The 15,844-nt window shown below is 40.7% G+C and overlaps 2 long non-coding RNA genes across 2 annotated transcripts in view; one reads left to right on the top strand and one right to left on the bottom strand.

Annotated features, from left to right (window-relative positions):
- Positions 1-7,992, bottom strand: part of LOC121077521 — a 33,955-nt gene extending 25,963 nt beyond the window's left edge. Inside the window, exons 1-2 of the long non-coding RNA XR_005824102.1 lie at positions 7,803-7,992; positions 6,950-7,036 (exon numbers count right to left, since the gene is read on the bottom strand). This is a non-coding gene — a long non-coding RNA (uncharacterized LOC121077521). The remainder of the gene's footprint in view (positions 1-6,949; positions 7,037-7,802) is intronic.
- LOC121077520 lies at positions 7,201-14,051 on the top strand. Its single transcript, XR_005824101.1, has 3 exons — positions 7,201-7,369; positions 7,761-7,952; positions 13,851-14,051. It is a non-coding gene; the product is annotated as an uncharacterized LOC121077520 (long non-coding RNA).
- Positions 14,052-15,844: the final 1,793 nt, after the last annotated feature.

The raw sequence follows: 15,844 nt of genomic DNA, 5'->3' as shown, positions 1-15,844 counted from the left end.
CACTTCCCTTCTTCCATGCTTTATTTTTCTTCCTGCTCTCTGGGCAGATAAAGGGCATGATACTAAACTGCTCTGCCATCTGGTCAGACTTTGTTGGTTACTATTTAAGATATAGCAGATGTTTCAAAGTGATACAAGAATGCAGCCTAATAACTAAGCAAAACACGCATACCTTACTGAAGGCTATTTATTCAGGAGAAAACAGTTCACACGTTTGTGTGTTATACAGAAGATGCTTTAATTAGGTTATTGTATTTGCCTGTCACATTGTACTAGCTTTGTACTGGAAACAGTTTTATTAAAGAGAAAGACTGTCTTTTCTATGACCAAGGTTTTTGATATTTAGAGAAAGATTAAACAAAGAGAACAAACTGCCTGAGCATTTCTTTGACATTCTGACACACTATTTCCTAAGCTAATGCTCTCGAGGTGAAAGCTAAGAAAAGCAGAGAATGAAGTGCTTTGCTTCTTCTACTCCCTAGCCAGTAATAAGCCCTTTCATAATCAGCAATAGTCAAAGATATTCCACTCCATCAAAACCAAGCACAAGTCATCCCCTGCAGAGCCAACAAGAATTTTCAATTTTCTACCCTTTTAGTACAGGTGCTTTTTAGGAGCGACTTAGAAGAGGGCTACTCAGTGCTCAGCCATCTGGCCATATCCAAACCCCTAGATACTTTGTCTCAAAGGCTGTAAAATGAATAGTTTAAAGGCAAACAAAGGAAAAAAAAAAAATAGGTGCACCATTGCTGACTACCATGACAGGCTACTCTTGCCAGTTCAGGGGCATCCCTCATGTATTCTAAAGCAAGTTTCATCCAACTCCTTCATTTTCCAGGATGGCAGCCACCAAGGGATTGAAGCAGAAGGAATGTGAGGCTCTTCAATGCACCATTAGCAGCTCCAGTCTGTTCACATGCATTCGCTTTCTGCCACAGGAAAAGGTTTTGACTAAAAAAAGACATTTTTACTTAAAATGAAACCTTGTGCAGAAAGTGGTTGCAGTTGTTCCAACCTGGACTAGTGTTCAATTTCCTCTGATAGTTCTCTTGCATTTGCTTTTCTTATCTAACCCTGGTAAATTCTATTTTCATAGTTTTCATTTTCTCTTTCACCGTCTCTCTCATTTTTTTTTTTTTTACATCTTTTACTATTGATTTTCAACCTTAATTACTTGCACAACTGTGCATTTTATTTTCTCTCACACAGCAGGTGAAATTTCATCACCAGCTACGAGGAAGTTACACTGATGACAAGCACAATGGACTACAACTGACAACTGATCACTTATCAGCTGCTATAATCAACTACTTTGAAATACATATATCATCTTTTTATTTGTTTCACACTCACATCTATAGCAGGTTGATGGTAATTTTCAGTCTGAATTTCACCAACTGTTTTGGCTTTTATTTTCTATTATTCGAGGGAAAATACCACATTATCTATAATGTTCCCAAACAATCCCTTAGGATGTGAAAGCAAGCACCTGAAGGCACCTCTCTCTCGTGCTTATGCCTTTGTCATCTTTCAGTCGTGGACTTGAGCTGACCTTTCTAATGAACTTTTCTTCTGAATTGTTCCTTTTATTTTTAAGTACAGAAAAAGGTAACAGGAACGGCAACAAGGCTGCTTAAAGGTATAGAGTAACCTTCTTATACAGACCAAATAAGGATTTTCAGACTGCAAAACTGATAACAATGAGTGGATAAACTGGAGGACCATAAAACAGGAAGAGTCTGAATATTTTTTTCCTCACACCCCTATAATTCGATAGTGTACCTTTCAGTTAGGTAGAAAGCCCCAGACAACCCAAAGAAGTACTTTTTCACCTGGCACATGATTAAATTGTGGAGATGCTCTCACAGACTTCAACTGCTCCGCCTACTGTGTCTCCGGTGCTGCTTCTGCTCAAGAAAACTTTGAAGAGGTGCCTGCAGGACAGCCTCTACCTGTCCTCCTTCTCACACTCTTTCCCTAAGTATCAGATGCTACCTCTTTTTGTAGAGAGAATACAGGACCAAATTGAATTTTAGTTTGGCCCACATCTCTTCTTGTGTTAAGAATAAAACTACAGTGTAGACCTTTCAATTTGACATTATTTACCAGAGAAGAAGAAGAAAAAAAAGGAAAAATGTTTTCCCACATTCTGCTTCCATTCTGCACTGGCCTTACATGATCCAGATCCACTCCCACTGCTGTACCTAGAGTCACTTGCACATGAATCTGCCTTGTGAATCATGCCTAAAAAGCATACACTGCTTGTTATGCACTGAAGTGTACAAAGAGGTGTTTTTTTTTTCCTTCTTACTGTGAACAGATGCCTCAGTGGTTTGCAGAGATCAGGCACCCAGCAAGTGTGTTTTCTCTCTTAATGGTTTGGTACTTCCAGAATATAACCAAGTTTCTCATTGCTTTCCTACCCACTTACACAGCTCGATACATCTCAACCATACTGTAGACATAGTGATGGAAATAAAAGAGTTATTAAAAAGAGCTTTGAATCTAGGACTGACAGAAGGCGTTGTGCTAAGGTCTGATCTCAAAGTCAATAGCCCAGCTCCATTTGCCTTGGGTGATGAAACCAAACTTTAAATAAAGATGCATTAACTCCCTTTCTTGAAAACATTTACAGTGAGATATCGTGTCCACTAAGCGTGGTACGTTGTCATGTGGCCTTTTGGTAACAAATGTAATAATCTACTTACTGAACCCGCAGCCAGGTATAGGGACATACCCTGTCCTTCCAGTACCAGCCAGGTTGCTTTAACTTGTGGCCAAGTTCGGCCTCAGCTCAGCAAACGTCACTTGAAACTGCACAATGTATAATGCTTGTTCTAGAGAGTTCAATGTAGGAGCAAATTAGGTTTAATCATGCTCAAGACACAACACCTACTCTTGAGATGTCTTGTTCCCATCCAGAATCAGCTTTAAATCTAACACTTTGTTACACTGGACCCACAGTTTAAGAAGCACAGAAAAGTATGTGCAGAAAAGCATGTTCTGTCTCTCACGAAGGCAAGGGACATACGGGGAAGACTCTGAAAAGCTGTAAAAGATTGTGTTGTCTCAGACTGGCTTAGCAGAAATAAATCCTATTAGCCTAATATGTATACACATATGCACAGAAAAGAGCAGCTTTTCTTCAGAAAACATACATTTTCGGGTGCTGTGCAAGTGACTGCCTGTCTAATAATAAGATAGGTTATACAGTACCCATATTTTATGATCTCCATTTATCCTGTGTTTTACACTGCACACTTGTAGACACATGCTTCAATTAGTATGAAACAAATGGCGTAATTCCAGATCCACTAAACCTCAGAGACCTATATTGTCAAGCATACACAGCATGCATTTACTACTACATAGGAAGCCTTATCTCGTCACCTCCTCTTCTTCAAAAGAAGCCACTTCTGAAATAAATGGGATAAATAACCCCTGGGGTGGTATTACAGCAGACACTTAGAAATCACGGCTAAAATAGACCCTCAATGGTTTGCTGGCAACGTTAGCAAGGTGTGCAGTTGTAACTGCAGGTGAAACTTGGTCCCACAAACTGTCACCCTGCCGACCAGCACAAGAAGCTGTGCGCTGCTGGTGCCGTGGGTTTGTGCTAGAAAGACTCCCTCTTCCCAAACGTTCATGTGGCATGGGGAATAGAGACTTTCCAAACTGATCAATATCTTGCAGAGTCACAAAAACAACATTCATAACAATTCCCCACCACAGAAATGCTCTGAAGTTCTTTGGAAAACGCCAGCAGCAGCATACCCTGCACAGGCCTCATCCTGCAAGCTTCACTCCAACCTACTGCATTTTTTTATTTTGTTTTTGAATGTGCTCATTCCAGCTCTAATCAGAAGGGCAAGATCTCCCTACAGGGCAGCACCCATGTGCCTGCAATGCACTCACCAGAGCACGACACAGACGGACGTGGCAGGACACAGCCTCTCCCGCATCCAGCATGTGAAGCCAAAGGCCTCTCCCTCAGCTGGGGGGGGCAGGTCTGTACCATGCTCTGCCCATGTTAGTGTAGGAATTGCTCTGAAAATATAACGAATCCACTTTATTAGTTGAGGGCATGCTCGAGACTTCCCCTTAGAAGCAGAAGCCCGGTTACGGTCACAGTGCCCACAGAGCATTGAGCTCACTTGGCCCTCAGAGAGAACGAGAACGGAGTGCTTCCTCCAGCCATGCTTTAAGCACATCTAGGCCGCAGTACTTTTTAGAAGAGTGGTTGTAAGGAGCTTGATATTTTGGAGTTGCACCATCCTAAATAATAGCTGGAAACAAAGAAGTGTGAGATCCTGAGGGCCACAGAGCCCCTCTTTGTGCAGGGCACCCGGCCTCTGTGGGCGAGCTGGGAGCGCTGCCCTGCAGGACAGACTCACTGCGCTCCCCATTAAAGCTGCTTTGCCTAAGCTGTCTGGAGAGCCCAGCCCTGCACAAAAGGAATCCTGAAGCAGCGTGACGTTTTCAAATAACTCATTTGAAGCTCGCTAAGATGCTGACGCCTGCCTCCTTAACAATGTGGCATGTGTTTAAATATTAAACTTTGCTTGGTAAGTTGGAGTGATAGGAAAAAAAAAAAAAGAACAATGCCAAATGAAGTGATCTCCATGAGCTGAGCACTGAATAAATCCTGTGCATCTTCAATTAAGTGGTAGTTTTACAATTAAAGCCTTTGATTTTCATAAAGCTGTTTCAGCATGCCAGGGGAGCAGAGGAAGCAAGAGGTTGGGGGTGGGAAGTCAAGGAGGCGCGATACTTCCCCCTGCAGAAGTCTAACATTCATTTTACGATTGATTCACTGAACAGAAGCATCTTGCCACAGCAGCCACCCACTTAATGATGACAAAGCACAAACACCTCAGTCCTGGTGGCGCAGTACAGGCAGGCATGACATCTCGGATCAGGTATGGGTGGCTAATGGCACTGCCACAACACCCGCCCCCAGAGTCTTGCCCACCCTCTCACCAGGCGGAAACAAGTCACTGCAAACCTCAAGGCAAGGAGTATAATAAACTCATATATATTCAAGCCGGGGATTTCTGTTCCCTTATGGATTGTTAGGAAAATGCTTCCTGACACACTGCAGAGTGGGTTATGCAAGAAAAAAAAAAAAAACACATTGAAATTTCATATCAAATAAGCAAATCAGGGCTTTATCATGAATATACCATTTCATTCTTTAAAAATAAACATCCTAAAATTCAACACAATGATTGACATTATTCCAAGGAGTTCAAGTAATCTTGAGGAAATTGTTCGGCTTTCCTGTAGCTTGCAAAGGATGTAAGAGGTTAGGTTTATTCGGGACAGAGACAGACTCGTCAAGCCGTGGCACAGGGTGAGCTTGAGGGAAAGATTAATGCATTAACTCTAATGTGTTTTTATGTTTCTGAATCCTTCCCCCAGCCTCCTCCCTCAGGTATGTAAATTAGCAATAAATGATTGGCATTCATGAGTGTGCCTCCAAGCAGGTTAGGGATAATTAGTAAAGCATGCAGACACCCTGTCCTAAGAGCCAATTGTGACAAATCCACAAAATAATGAATCTGTATTAATAGTTAATGCTGCGTGTTGAGAAGAGCCTGGTGTCTGGGCTGTTCCCCTTTATGAGAAGTGCTACCCTCCTCTGTTCGGCTGGTCCAGCTGAACCCCTGCCTCCCCTGCCTGGTGTCTCAGCCAGGGTGAAGGAACTGAAAGCTACCAGCCCGAAGACTTCAGAAGCCTATCACGGAACAAGACTCAACAAGCCTCTTCTCAATTTGTAAATAGGCTGGAATATAAGTAGTCAAAAAGCTCCACTGTCAAACAAGTTAAAGCATTAGCTGTGTTGCTTTATGAGTGCTACAGAGATGCTTAATACTTTACATATTAAGCCCTATTATCACCATAAAGTAACTTCATCTCTGTGTTCCTCACACTGATTTACTCAGATTAAGAGCAAATTGTATGTTTTTTCTTCTCCCCCCCCCCTTTTTAATAAATTATTCAAAGCATTAAGTTTCTGCTGTGCTCTCTATATTGAGAAGCCATATTCCAATGCCCAGGATCACAAAACATTGTATTTCTAAGAATTGCCTGCCTATTCTTCATACCAGTTGATGAAAAAAAAAAAACAACATGGTAGTTTCAGAGATAACTCATGTTTTGTACCCTCTGTTTCTCATGTGGTAGAATACCCATGTTGGGTATATGCATATTCATTAACAATGACCCACTTTTGGGTTGTAGGAACATATCAAAATACCAAAATAAAATGTAAACAAAGGAAACCTTTGCCATGTGGGGGAGAACAGTGAGAATTCAGCTGATACTACAATGTAATGATGAATGTTCTCCTGGTTCTCTGAAACTTTCTGCTTCTTGATGTCCAAACATTACTGACAAGCCATGTAATGTTAATTGGACAGAAAAAAAGGGACCTACTCTAAAATCCATCGCTGCTAATAGCTTAGCCTCTTTGCTGTCTTCATAATTAATCTTCTTACTAGCAGAAAAGTTGAAACAGTTAAAACCTCTCCACACAATGAGTTGTAACCAGAGGTGTTACAAACATGAACCGAAATATCTTAACCCAAACTTCTGGGAGGTACTGACCCAAATCTAACAGAAGCAGCTTATGTCCTTCCCTAATTATTTAGAAACACAGCTGGCAGAGTATTTGTAATACCTGATTCCTTGTGACTTACACAGGAATCCTAGTTTATTTAATTCGATATCATTGAAAATGCTTAGTTTTAAAAGAGAATTCAGGCGATTTACTTGCAGCAGTGCAAGAGTGATGCATAGGACTGTGATAAAGAACAACTTGTAATTTATCAGATTTCAAGGCTCAATTAACGTGACAAGGTCCCTCTTAGAAGCTTTCATACCCGGCATTTAAAAAGAAAAGGAAGCCTATAAAACCTAAGCAAATGTTTCCGAGCATGGCCCCTACCTTTGTCAGGCAAGGTTAGTGAATCCCCATCCTTTATTTGCCTTTCTCTGTTGTCTCTTCAGAGACATCGCTGCGAGTCATCGAACCCTATGGAACCATCAGAGGTAAAGAGCAGCGAGGCTTTGAGAAGTGCCAGAGCATTAATTAGCTCAGGATTCCTGAATCTCCACTGATCTAATGAAAGTTGCTCAATCACAGGATGATGTGGAAAGCCTGCTAGGGGCTTTCTAGTTAAAGCACAGAAGTGGGAGGCAAGAAGAGCAGGTTCTGTTCTTACTGCCAGCACCTGCACGCAACCTTGAGCAAGCCATCAGTTTTCACTGCTCATTTTCTCTGTATGTGAAATGAAAATAATTGTGCTCATAGGACTGTTCCTAAGCTAACTTAATCTCCATCTGAGAAGCGCTTTGGGATCTTCAGGTTAGAGAAACTACTGAACTGTAAAATATCATTTAAAATATGTATTTTACTGGATGTGCTTAAAATAAGTATTCCCTGTACCAACGCAAAGTAGAATTTTGAGTGTGGGATACTCAGTCTAGATAATTTAACTGTTACCTTGAAGTGTAAAAACAGTGTTTGTAAAGGATTTTTCAATTCAGCAGATGACTGTGAAGCAGCACTTCAAACAGCTTTGCTTAGAATATCTATTATTAGTAAACAACTATGCTTTACAGGATTATTTTGCAACATTTCGCATTAGGAGATACACTTCAAGCAGGCTTCTGAAAATAGTTTCAAACATGCTAGAACACGGTATGCATGTACATACTTTACCATCTTATACAAGCTTGCATTTTTGTTTTAACAGAAACAGAAGTAATTTCGGCACGACATTCAGTCTCTGACTCACTTTTATCCTCAGTAAAGGTGACACATGGCAGAAGAACAAGGCACGGAGTTGCCCTGGCTTCGGCTGTTTCCTGTTTAGTCAGAGCAAGCTGCTGGAGCCGTGTTTATCCCCAGCATTGCACCAGCAATCCTCCCTGAAGATATCTGTCAGGTCAGTCCAGGATATAAACTCAGAAAAGTTTCCGTATGTGTGATTCCTATCAGTAAGTTTTGTGTAAGGAAGAGTAAGACTTATATACATATATATTCTTTTAGAAGAAATATATATTCTTCTATAAAAGAATAAGTTCTATATTCTATAAAAAAATATATTGTGTTAGATTTATACATATATAAATATATATATGACTGGATGACTGTCTTAAAGTTTTTCCTTTCCAACTGGTGTGCAGGTTTGTCTACCCCACTAGGTTTGCTACGGTGCCACGACTTCTGTGCTTGTCTCAGTGTCTCCTAGGGCCTTTCTCCTCACACAAATGGCAACCGCTTAGTAAATATGTGTTGAAAGCTTCAAATATAATCTAACCATTTCATTATAAAACTCACATTCAGGGTGTTAGCTGAAATAAGAGTATAGTCTCTATGCAATCATCACTTAGACTGAATGAGCTAGGGCTGAAGGCAGGTCAGAGCAAAGAGTGAATTCATAGCCTCAGCCCTTCCCGAGACCAGAAAGGAGTGAAATTACCTGAATTCAGATTTCTAGAGGAAAGTTTTTGCCACGTGAACTCATATACATCAACGGGGAAGAGAAAAACAAACAACAACAAAAAAAAGTGCTGGTAATAGGCCGAGACCCAAATTAACGTTAAGTAAAGATAAAAGTATGACTAAGTAAAGGTCAGTACATAAGTTAAAAGGCAACACCATCTTTTTCCTGGTGGAATCCAAAGATAAACAAGCTCTCTTTTTCTTTTTTTCTTTCCCAAAATCATGCTTTAAGTCCCATTATATAATGGCTTTCACATGTGCACTTCTAACTGAAATCGAAGAAGCTTGGTGTGCTTGAGTATTTATTTTTTCTCTCTTTTATTTTTAAGGAAGGAAAGGGACATGCCACTACCCAGGGATGGCCTGCAGCACTGCATGCAGGGGCAATAGGTAGGCTACGGTGAGCCCCTGTGAGAGCTTTCTCTGTTTTTGCAGTGGAAGAAGTTCCTTTTGCCCTATTATACAGCAAGATTGGAGAAAGCAGCAGAGTGTGTGGCTTTGCAGGTGAGGATTACACAGCAGCCCCCGGACCAGCTATGAGCTGTGTGCAGAATAATGTCAGGTTAGCATCAACAGCAAGAACGCCTTTACCTTGCACATCAGCAGCGGATGGCATCACACACAAGCTCATCATGCAGGGCAACAGCCACCAGCATTCTGGTGTAAAAAACCTCCAGAACAAGCTGCTATTTTCAGTCCAAGAACAGGATACAGCTGCCAGCACCACCTATCTTCTGCAGGTTAAGCAGCAATGCTCAACTCTTCGTAAGAGCCCAGAAATCCCAGCCCACAGAGCCTTTCTGAACCTCCCATCCCATAACCCAGGCAGGAAGCCTATCTAACCTGCCAGCTGGGACGAAGGCCCGAGCCACTTGCCAGCACCTGTGCCAATTTACAGCCTTGGCCAGCTGCTCTTCCAGGGTTTTACAGATCAGGAAACTGCTATCCTGCTCATCAAATAAAGAGAGGATATGCTTTAAGAGTAGGAAAATTATCAGCTTTTGTTGTACCTGCTCAAGCAGTATGCTTAGAGAAGGCAGAACCCAAACCTCTGTAAGTCATTTGCTTTCTACCAAAGCAAGCTGAGAAGAGGGAAATGGAAACTGTCAGAAATTACCTGAATCAGGCATACAGAGTTATCTTTATGCAATGTGACTTTGTCTCAGACTGAAATAGGGCACAGCTGAATTCGTAACTAGCCTAGCATCCACCCTTCTGTCCTTGTGTAAATTAAAACCTGAACCTTTGGAACGACAACTCTGGTATCATCCGCAGTCTTTCTGCGAGGCTCCATGTGGAGCCACCTTGGCAGGTGACTGGGATCTTACAACTCCCTATTTTAGGTCAACTTCTATCCTAGGATTTTATATCTTCCCTTCCCCTCCCTAACAAAATGACACTTACTTTTGGCCAGATGGACAAAAATGAACTGAACCACTAGTACTAATGTACAAGCTATGCGTCAGCTTAGGAACAGCTGAATTTAATTCATCTCTTAAGGCTCTATGCCATAACCGATACTAGGACAATACAATATTATGATATAGTAGTTAAAATCTACTACAGATACAATCTCTAAGGTGAGGGAAAAGCCTAATTTAAAAAAAAAAAAAGGAAAGAAGGAAGAGGGAATGCTTGGAAAGTATCAAAATGTGGCAAGGCCATGTGCTCATGAACTCAGCTAATTTGCACGCATGATGCAAATCCACGTGTAAACACGCTTCCCCTAACAAGGTGACATTGCTGCTGTAAGAACATTCCATAGTGTGCTACTGGGCTTTTTTTGTGCCTGGTTTTCTTTTCCATGGATATACACCCAAATGTATTTTAAAAACAGGAGGGGTGTTATTTTTAAATTTATATTTATTAGCAAGGCATTCCAAAATTAGATGTGGACACGACTGCTGAAGAGTAGACTATAAAACTTGGTTTAACATTTTTTTTGCCATGAAACATGTTGGAGATGAAGGCACCTAGTAGCCAGTGATGAGATCTGGTGACTCTGCAATAAGGATGTATCTTCAGCAAAGATTTTTGAAGATACATACATGAGGTTTCTGCACCACCAGTGCGTGATTTGGTGGTGATTTAAAAATAAAACTAGCTGGCAAATCTTTCTTTTCTTTGCTACCTTTCAAAAAGCTTTCCATTTGAGTGGAATACCACATCAGCCATTCTGGGTTCAGCTGCACCAGAAACTAATCTGGGCATATGCAGTGTTTGCTATGAGCCGCTTCTGTGACCTTGTGAATTGTTTTTGGGTTGAGCGTTAATTACAAAACACTCCAAGTGCACATATTTCTTGGAGAACTGATGCAGTCACCATTATTATTTGTGTTGCTGTCCATGTTCTGGCCATGCTCAAGGCCCCATTCATAATTACAAAGAAGAAGGTGTGTATCTCTAGCGGCTTCTAGTTCAGGAGAGCTATTTTGTGGAGAAAATATAGCCCAAGTCTCTCCGCTAAACTTTGTTTATTTCATTGTTATTTCATTTTCCCGTGCCACCTATGTCCTGTTTTTGCCACTTGCTGTATCTCATTCACCATAGAATTTATAAAACTGTGGGTGAAGGATGGAGACATCCTTACTTTTACTGTTCTGTACAATATGCAGACAAAGTGGTCCCAGGCATAAATAAGAACTAAGCCTTAATATGTTATCAGTGATTATAATCCTCTTCCCAATTTCAGGTTAGATCTAGGAAAATTATAAATAAGTTATCTACTCATTTGGCAACACTGACATTCCTGGGTACTTCTAAATGTGCCCATTTGTATTTGCAGTGTAAATAGTCAATGCCAGGAACAAATGGTATCTTGTAGTTAGCGAAACGGGGGGATCAGAAGGCTGCTGCTCCTATTTAAGTAATTTGGAATTTTGCCACCTGTACAACAGGCTGAGATTTCATGCTGGGCTCTAAATGTGAATGACCAAGTCTGTGCCAGAGGGGAAGCCACGTATGATTTTTTGTTTTGGTGGTCTCAGTTGCAAAAAAAAACAGATAAAAGCAAGACTGCACTGCAGAGTTGACACTGACTCAAAGGTGAGATTTCCTGGGGAAAAAATGGGTCTGACTCTCTACTGGCTACACGGCTGCTTAACAGGGATGTGTTGTGACTGATTTTGGTGCAGATGCACAAGAGGATAGAGAAATGTATCTAATATATTTTTTCCAAAAAAAGAAAAGGTCTTCTAAGCTCCCACCCAGAACTGTGACATGCCACGTCTCTGCTGACCATGCTTAACAAACATCTTCTATTTGTCTCTGCCAGGCCACGAACACTTGAAGCGATTCTAAATTGTATCTTGGTAATTATTTTTCTTTTTCTCATTCACACCCTGACTTATGTATGATTTATAATATTTCTACTGGGAAAGCTTCATAGGCAATAAGCTTTCCCTTGTGAGGTTTCGTACATTACCATTTGGAGGCATCTTTTTACTTTTACTATGGTAATATTTCCTACATCGATTTTCAACTTCGTTGTTACTGGAAATTGTCTAGGTAATAATTTAAAAATGTTAAAGAGCCGCTGGTATTTCATGAAAAAGCCTGACAAACATTCCATTAAAAATTGGGCTGGTGATAATTCATCACCAAGAACACTTCTCCAATTCCTTTTCTTTACTTCAGACCTTGCCACCTGAAGTTACACTCCTCGTTTCTGAAGACAGGGCTGGTTCCAGTTCCTCTTGTTTGTGTTCTTCCCAGGAGAAGGTGCTGATAGACATAAAGGAACTTCTAACGTAACTAATCATTTGTAGTATTCACTGCAAGATAAAGAGGGCTGAGCTGTAACAACCTCTCAAGCCTTCTTTATATCAGGATCCTATAAAAAGGTCATGTTGAGGCCTCCCGCAAATGGAAAAGCAATAGCAGTTTTATGGGCACATATGCAAGATCATCAGGACCACATTATGTAACGCAATGCACAAAAATGAGATGACAAAAATTAGGAGGATCATTTCCATTTCATTTGATACCTTTTTGTCCAGGCATTTTCCACCTGTAGGTACCCTTATCATGTTTTCAGTCACCACTCATATGCTAGGCATAAAATAATTAAGTATTCATCTCCCCCTATATTTTTACCTTTTTATTCCCTTCACAGGTACAACAAATTAGCTGCATTTTCATTCAGATCTTTTCATGAGCACTTTGAGTTTAAGCAGAAAGTATTCAGATTACATGGATTAATTAGATGTTTTATTAAAAAAAAAAAAAAAGGAAAATGAGTTGCAGAGTATAATATAAAACACAGCAGGCTTTGACTTTCTGCCTGGAAGCTGTTTAAAAAAATAATAATAATTAAGAAGGAAATGAACAGTACACTGTATTCTATGCATAAATCAGAGATATTAAAGGCAAATATTTGCTTTTAGATTATGATGAACTCAGATTTATAACAAAAAAATGGACTTGAGATGTTAATTTAGCTAAATATGAGCTCTAATCAGCCATTCCTTCTGCATCATCTTCCATGGCTATGCATAATAATAGTTTAGGTGTTCGTACTGTAATACAACCTTTCACTGTAAGCTAGAGCCTGAGGATGTTTTCTCCCCTTATCCTTGAATCCCCTTTGCACAGCCCTAAGCCCCATCACACATTTAGAAGGAACAGTTCAAAAACTAGATGGAGTATAATAAATTAATCTGGACTTAGTGGGTGGATAAAAGGTCCAGCAGGGGTTTGTTACAGACCCTGGGGACACGAAGAGAGCGGAAAATGGAATATTGCACAATGACATTAGTAAGGCAAACAGAGATAATACTGTGTGTGCGCCTGTGTCTGTGTGTGTCTACAGAGTGCTGGGGGAAGGGTGATCTCAGTATGCTTAGCCTCGATTCATCCTAATGTAATAACGATTGAACACTGTCAGCCCACTTCCAGGGATCCAGTGAAGAAGTGTTTCTACATCTGTGCTTAAATTATCACATGAAACCAAAGCACAGACACGGGAACTCCTACAGCAAAAAAAGAATGGCATTGCAAGTCCACACCCCAAACAGCCTTACTTAGGAATCTGAAAACATCTTTCTGTGGCCAGGCGACCTAGAAAAGGAAGGTGTATGCGGTCTGGAGTAAGTTATTATGATACAACTTTTTAATGGGAAACATAAGAATGCATTACTGCCCTTTCGAAAGACAGAAACACAGGTGGTAAATTCTAGAAACCAGGTTTTTCCATATTTGTACTCTTAAATATACATAGTTAGTGCCATTTCAGTGCTGAGTGCCAAGATGCCAGCTACACTGGGGTTAGCCACTGTCATCACCTTTCCTGAGCAAGAGTAAGCGGCAGGCAACCAAAACGCTTGTGTCCTGCCCACAGGCTGGGAAATGGGTCCTCCCTTTTGCACAGACACAGCCTTGCTACATGCTATGAACCACCTTCAAAGAGGATACGAAGGTAAAAATGTACAGTTTTATAAAGGAAATATACATCATCACCTTTACACATCATGGGATGCCGAGAAGCACACAGCAAAATGGAGCACACGGAAAAGAGAGAACGGGTTCGAGTGGAGTGAGGATCCCATTGTCAGACAAGTTTGGGAAAGTCATTTCTGATGATCCACTTGAAATTTGGACCTGAAATACTGAAAGTATGAATGAAATGTTCCTGTCTTGAATCTATACTGTCCTTCTCTAACCTCTCCCACCCTGTGGAAGAGCAATGGACACTTGATGGAGGAAGCCTGTTGGCACAGCTGGAATTCCTCTTGGACACCACTCCTACTCTACCAATGTCCATTCTTTTCCAGCACAACTCCACCAATGCACCAGACTTTTGCTTTTTTCATTTTTTTTACACATTTGCTCAAAAAGTGCCTCTGCAATAAAACGGTTGGACCGCAAGGATTGTGTGTGGTTACTGGCTGAAGTCTGTGCTGGATTCCCAATGGCCTATTTGTATCTCATGACCTCACAGCAGACTGTTTGGGATGTTGCACAACATACAATGCAAAGAAATGGCAGCAATACAGTTTTTCCAGTTAAAACTCTGGGTATGATGCTGGACTGACCACATCTGACTGGCTGAAGGTTTGTGAAAGAAGCAGCTAAAGACCAGGAAAGTATGGTACCCAGAAATGTAAATTAGCAATGGAACAAAATTAACACTTAGATTTAGAGGAGAAAGCTAAAAGCTAAAACAACCTCAATGTTATCAGGTCTTTAGCCAATATCCAAGATATCATCCAAAATCTGAAGATATGAAATTATCTGGTCAGTTAAGAACATTTCCAGGACTTGCAGAGTTCATTTTGAAGTCACAGCAACTTCCCTCAGCTGCTGGGGCTGCATCTGTCTCCTGGCAGAGCGTACTCGGTGCTGAATAGCTCTCTTCCTGCATAACTCTTATTCACAAAACACAAAAAGAACACAAACAACATTTTCCTTTCATTTGTTTGTAAGTATATTTTAGATAAAGCTATTCTGTTAGCTTAAGGCTCTTTGTTCAGACTGCACAAGCTATTCCATGTCAGAGTTATTTAAATCCCAAGAAGAGGTATTACAATAGCTAGAAATGATGTATGAATAGGACATAAATGATGAAGATGGAAGGGCTGATTTAATAAATGGAAACTTGAAGCTGAAAGCATGAATGAGAAGGTACTGGAGGTATAGCTCCGCTGCTGGGGAACATGGGGTCACGAAGAACAGGGGAGAAATGCTGCACGTTGCCCTGGCAGGATTTATCCCCATGCTCTGCAAGCTGGACACATTGTTGGGTAAGCTACTAGAGCTGCCACCTTGCAGCTGATACATAAAGCTGACAACCTAATCATCTGTGGCATTAAAGATCCTGTGGCACTTTCTGTAAAAGACAAGGAATTAGCCATAGTGAACTGGCCTAATTTCAGTCTGCATAATTACATTCCGCACACCTACGATTCCTTGGCAGTTTCTTAGGGGGGAAAGGGAAGGTATTCTTCCCTTGCTGTGAACCATTTTCCTAGTGCTTCCTAGCTGCAGTCATCTGGCACTTAAGTCTGATATCAAACTGTTAAATTTGCAATGCACTTTGAGATCATTTATTCTAAAACGCACGATCATTACTGCAGACATCTCAAAGGAGCACATAATCTACCCTATCTGTTCCAGTAACTAAGCAAAAAAGAGTAAACTGAGAATTTGGTTTCTGGATCCTCCCCTTTCTTTTCCCTGCCCATTTCTATGTTTTTGAAACCCAAGTCATAATGCTGTCTGAACAGTTTTTTTAGTGGTTTAATAAACATAACATGCTTGCACTTGTTTTGCATTTTAATAGCAATGCAGTGGCAATAAGACACTTCCACAAATATAAATGCATGCAATTATATA

The sequence above is a fragment of the Cygnus olor genome, chromosome 13, assembly GCF_009769625.2.
Source record: "Cygnus olor isolate bCygOlo1 chromosome 13, bCygOlo1.pri.v2, whole genome shotgun sequence".
In the NCBI taxonomy this organism is placed as follows: Eukaryota; Metazoa; Chordata; class Aves; order Anseriformes; family Anatidae; genus Cygnus; species Cygnus olor.
The sequence above is the reverse complement of the archived record's forward strand: the minus strand, read 5'-3'. Positions and strand labels throughout refer to the sequence as shown.